This window comes from Parus major, chromosome 5, assembly GCF_001522545.3.
Source record: "Parus major isolate Abel chromosome 5, Parus_major1.1, whole genome shotgun sequence".
NCBI classification, from domain to species: domain Eukaryota; kingdom Metazoa; phylum Chordata; class Aves; order Passeriformes; family Paridae; genus Parus; species Parus major.
The window spans coordinates 52,622,473-52,628,098 of NC_031774.1; the positions used below are offsets into that span (position 1 = coordinate 52,622,473).

General features: G+C 49.5%; 1 long non-coding RNA gene across 1 annotated transcript; it reads right to left on the reverse strand.

Annotated features, from left to right (window-relative positions):
• Positions 1-203: 203 nt before the first annotated feature.
• LOC107205302 lies at positions 204-4,845 on the reverse strand. Its single transcript, XR_001521911.2, has 2 exons — positions 4,480-4,845; positions 204-3,871 (listed from the first exon to the last, which is right to left on the reverse strand). It is a non-coding gene; the product is annotated as an uncharacterized LOC107205302 (long non-coding RNA).
• Between the last annotated feature and the right edge of the window lie 781 nt (positions 4,846-5,626).

A 5,626-nucleotide genomic window follows, 5' to 3' on the forward strand; every position in this document is an offset into this window, starting at 1 on the left:
GGACTCCTGAACTTACAGTGGAAAGTCATGGCAAAGTATAATCTACATCAGGGCTACAGAAGTACCTCCTTGTTGTTTGCAATGTGCTTTTCCTGATGTTTTTTTAGGGCCAGAGTTGAAGCTTCTCCTTACTGTCAGGGTCTCAGTGCAGGGATAGATGGATCTCCCAGGACACATCTGCTTGACAGCTCACACACCATCTCTGCAGCACAAGCATTGCTCTTCACACATTTTTCTTTTTGCAGCTGCTGATGCACAGGAAATTGTACCTACTGAACCATCCTGGAAGTGTGCAGAGCCCTGAGGTCTCCTTATTCTAGACTGATTAGAAGAACTGATGTGTTTAACAATTAAACTGAAAGTTTGAAATAGAAACCAGAAAATTATAATCTGCTGCTTGCTGTTGTGCTATTGAATAAAAACAGAGCTTGACTTGAAAAATTCTCACAAAAAGGGAAAAACTACATTAATTTGTATAATGTAATTTACATACTTAGCTATTGGAATGAACAAGATGTTAAGTCAAAACAAGGTAAATGGTGAAAAGCAGTATTACACATTAAATTGGTATGTAACCTCTGTACTGCTCAGGGACATTGAACTGCATACTTAGATAAAGCATTTGAGATACAAATCTCTCTCCTGATAAATTGATAATTTTGGATTTAATCAAAACTTTGTGCACACAATAGTAGCATTTCCAATAAAATGTGAATTCTTGGCTTCGAAAGAAGCTGCTAGCCATATTTTAATTTCTAGCACTTCTTTATTAATCTACCTACTGAATGGCAAATCCACAATCTTTCTAAAAGTTCTTGTTTGATAAAACATCCCACCTCATCCATTTATCTATAAATCACTTGATGTTATTTAGGCAGTAATCTCAAAAGACTTCCTATTTACACGAGGAAGCATTAGGCCATCTCTCAGGGTGTTTATTACTGCAAATCAAGTTAGTATCAAGCTATTATTATGCTCACATGTGACACATAGTGGGTTGCTGTATTGACAAATGAATTTAAGCCAATTAAAGTAAACATGAAGTTGCCCCATCACTGTTTGCTATGAACATATGGAATGCTGATTTTCCAGGGAGGCAGAAAATCCACTTGCAGAGATTTTTTTGTTTGTTTGTTATTCTGTTTACCAGACCCAAGAATACTAAAAATACTTTACAGGACATGTCAGATTCTGGGTCTTTATGAAACTTCCAATCTAATTTTAGGTGAGCATTAATGAGCAAAAGTAGGAAATCAGGAAGTAATAACAAGGAATATAAAAACTATAAACAAAGAAATGGTAAGTTCCATGTCCATGCTTAGTTTGAGTGCTGGATTTAAGTCCAAAATTGTCAGATAAACTATGTCATACAAGGAATAGTACTTTGGGTTGTTCTATGCCCATCCATAATGTTACCTGTGGAATAAGGAAGTAGCAGGAAAGTGTTGGGAGTTTTTGCCAAAGAAGTGTGGGGACATTGATTGGTAATAATGACAGCACCTCCCAGTCATTTTTCATAACTTCAGTTTTTCAAAGCAGAACTTCCCTCAATTATAATCCTCCTCTCATTACCAGGCATTCATGATCTTCCATATTCTGCCATGCAAACAGTACAGCCTTTTATGTCCTCCCACAACCTTGCCCTTCTTCTTCACTTCCTCCCAGACCAGCTCTTTGTCTCCTACAACCACCCCTGGCGTTATGTCTCCTTTTGTGCTGCCTTCTTTGTTTGCCACTGTCAGGTGACTGGTATTTGCTTTCCCCATCCAAGAAAACTCTGCCTGCTGTACCAGGGGCTCAAGCCATCATGTTCCACTTTACAGTGTGCTGCTCCTCCAGGCTTCAGGAGTGTTGGTGCAGTCACAGAGCTCTCAGCATCCAGTGTGATGGTGCCATGCTGGGAGGTACCATAGTCCTTTTCATTTGGGTCCCACTGATACAAACAGTATTTATTTTTCTCAACAGAAACAATGGACTAATTACTATTCCTTCTAATACTCTTCATTTCTCCCCCCATATAATTTCAGAACCAATTCTATTATTTTAATGTTTCAATCACCTTTCATAGTTGCACAGAGGAAGAACAATACATTGCCCATCCCTTGGATAGTGCTGCCTGTCCATTTTCACTTTTGGGCGCCTCTACTCTTCTACCTTTCAAAGCCTTTAGCCCATTCTCTGAGACTCTGCCTAGTGAAGGGAGGAAAAATGATGTTAACTCTCTTACTTTCATAACTGAGGGTATATGGGTAAGAAACAGAACCTACTAAATAGTTCTATAATTAAATGAAAGGTATGTTTACCCATTCACTGTAAAACCACTGGCACTTATTAAAAAGAAGTCCAAAGCAGGAGATGGTTCATCCTGCCTAAACAGACAGGTTCTGGTACCTCAGGCAGGTCCCCACTCAGTGCCCAGAGTCCTTTAGGGGCCATCTGCCATGTGTGTCTGACCAGGACCAGAACAGCAATGGGATCCCTGGGGATTACATATCTCACCAGTGCAGCAGCAGGTTTGTCTGGAAAGGACTCTTGAACCCAGTTAGAATGGACAGTCAAGTTATTATTTAGCTGGGTGGTATTTGTGAAGCTGTGGGTGTGGGTGTGAGTTTGTGTTTGTCAGAGGCAGGTGAGAGTTGCCAGTGTAGTCAGTGAAGGATTATATATAAAATACAGCCCATGCAGTCAAGCTGCACACACTGTACACATCACTGGCAGGAGTGGACGACCTAGAACACTGTGTCATAGCACAAATGCCTCTTCTTACAGGGTGTAAATAACAGTCTTGCTTCCACAGATGCCAAGGACAGAGGTGTCCTTTGAGTGAACTCACAAATAGTGCACCCTCCTCTATCCAAGGCAAGTTAATATCCTCTTGGGAGAATGAGAAGGTCCAAAAACTCCCTGTGGCTTGGGCTATCTTGAAGAAGGCACAAAATTAAGCTCTGGGTTTGAGTGTGAGAGGGCAGAGCGGAAGAACAGGAGCTGGCTTTACCAAAGCAGACTGAAATGCCTCCAGCCTAGACCCAGGGAGCTTCCTCAGCATGAGGTTTGCATAGGCACCTAGAACAACCTGTTCTGGTTCCAGCACTCCAGCTTCTGGTGCAGCACCATGTTCACACGAGCTGTGCACAGCCACAAGGCCTTTTCCCTGCTCTGCTGCTCTGGGATGCCTCCTCTATGGGCACCTCCTCTGGGACTGCTTGAGTCTCCTATATATTTTTAAAGGGACAAAGATCATAGGATCTGGAACACCAAAATGCATAAACAGCACTCAGTTCTTTAAACATTCAAAGTACTATATAAACATTAGTGAAGCCTCATAAGATGAGGTAGGTAAGCATTATCTCCCTCTCAAGGTGTGGTAAAATGACTTGGCCAAGGCCAGAGGCTGAGTCACTGGCAGAGTGAGGTTTACCATCCACATCTTTTTGAAATGGTGTCTCCTGGGCTGGCTGGTGAGAGCAGCATGTGGTCAGGCAGTGCAGGCAGCCTGGCACCACCACCAACCAGCATCCCCACTGCCACCATGGGGAAGCCAACTATGGGGTTCCTGTAATCCCCACCCTAAGGTTACAGGGCGTGAGGGCCTTGCAGCTCACCCCAACAACACCGCTTGGAAACCTCTGTAAATTAGATTTCATTGCTAGTCTGTCAAAGTTCAGGGTGTCCTTCCTCCCTGTTGGCTCTCCAAAACCTCTGAACAGTTTTTCAGTTCTTCACACTTCATATCTTTTCAGAAACCTTCTTCACGTTCTTCAGTTCTGGCTTCTTAGTCCTTCCTTTCTGAAACCAAGGTCGGGAACATTCAGGAGCAGGACGTGACCTCGGGAAAAGTCTGGTGCTCCCCAATGGTGGCTCCTCAGGGCACCTGAGGAAACAGCAGCAGTGCTGCGAGAATACTGGGGAAAAACAGGGCAAACCCAGTCACTCATGCACAGCAGGTGGTTTCTCATGTCATTTACAAAAATCCCTGCAACTACACTCACGACAGTCAATCTGACAATGAACATTCCAGATTAGAAATGGGTACCTGTGCTACCCTTCAGGAGGGCTGGGTAGCACAGGACAATGCTGCCAGCTCACCCAAGGATGTCAGAGGGCTTTTATAGATTACTTTCCCATCTCAAAAAATACTGGCCGGTGGGGAAAGAGTAGAAAGCCGGCTGTGAATCCCGCGGAGGGCAGGCAGCAGAGCAGACCTCAGGCCTGCCGGGCAGCCGGCCGGGCGGGAAGCGACCATGTTCGCCAGGCGCGACGCCACAAGCACGGATCCCGGGCCAGGCCGGGCGTTCACGCTGCGGCCGTGAAATCCCCCGGAGAACGTGACGTGCCGGTTTAAGGCTTTTTTGTTTTGTTTTCTTGTTTTGTTTTTTAGGGCTGCCAGCCAGGCGAGGGGGGCCGGCAAGGGTGTGAGGGCAGGCGGCCCGTCAGCGGCAGCGCCTGTCGGGAGGGCGCAGGGTGGAGTCTCTTACTCACCCCCCGGAGCCACCTCCAGCTTCGGCGAAACCTGTCGAGCAGTTTCCCCCGGTGGCAGGGCGGAGGGCAGGAGGGCGGCGGGAGGAGAGAGGGAGGGAGGAAACGCGCCGCCTCGGAACAGGTTTGTCCTTCTCTACCTGCTGACGTTCGGCCGCCCCAGATGATGGCTGGAAACAAAACCGCCCCGTCAGTGCGAAGGCAGCCTGGAAAAACTGGTCGTGTGAGGGGCGAGGGCAGCATTCCTGGCTGCCGCGCAGGGGACGGCTCATCACCGCGAGGTACCGCGCGGGTATAAAAGGGCCCCGCACGGCCAGGCGCGGCAGAGGGGCGGCCGCGGCACATGGCTAGCGGGGAGCGGCCGCGGGCGCCCGGCCCGGGCAGCCGCTGAGCTGCGGCCCCTCAGGAGAACGGCTGGTTTTGTTTCGTTTGTTCTTTTTTAAACTTTTTTTTTTTCCTTACTTTTTTTTGGGGTTGCTTGGTTGGTTGTTTTGTTGGTGTTTTTTTTTTCTGTTTGTTTTTGTTTTGTTTTGTTTTTGCACTTTGTAAAGAGAGCGTGCTGCCGTCAAGCTCTCCCAGCCCCAGCGCAAGGCCGGGGATGCTCGCGGGACGGTGGCCATCAGTAAGTGGCGGCGCTGAGCGAGGAGTGCGGGGCGGGCGTGCCGGGCCGGGCCGGGCGCTGTCCCCGGGCGCTGTCGCTGCCCGCCCGCCAGTCCCGTGTGTTCTGTCTCGTCCCCAGGTCCGCCGCGGCGAAACGAAGAGCCAAGCCCGGGGCAGGAGCGGGCGGGAAGCGCGCCTCGGCCCCGCTGCGCTCCCCGCGGACCCTCAGCCTCCTTGGTGCAGTGGTTCTTAACAGTTCAACAGTTCTCTAGCATAATTGTGAAATGTTTAGGACCACTTGACCAGCGAGGCCCGGGCATCGGCCGGCAGCGGCGGAGACCTGCAGCGCCCGCGGCGGAGCGAGCCGGAGCGGGGGAGCCGGCGGGCCGGCCCCGGGAGGAGGAGCCGGAGCCGGGGCCGGCGGGAGCGGCCCGGCCTGGCCCGGCCCGGCCGCGCGGCCCCTGGGACGGGCGGCGAGGAGAGGGAGGGCCGGGCCCAGTCCCCGCAGCCGGCCACGGGTCCCGCTCCGGGGATGGCGGAAAGGGCAAAG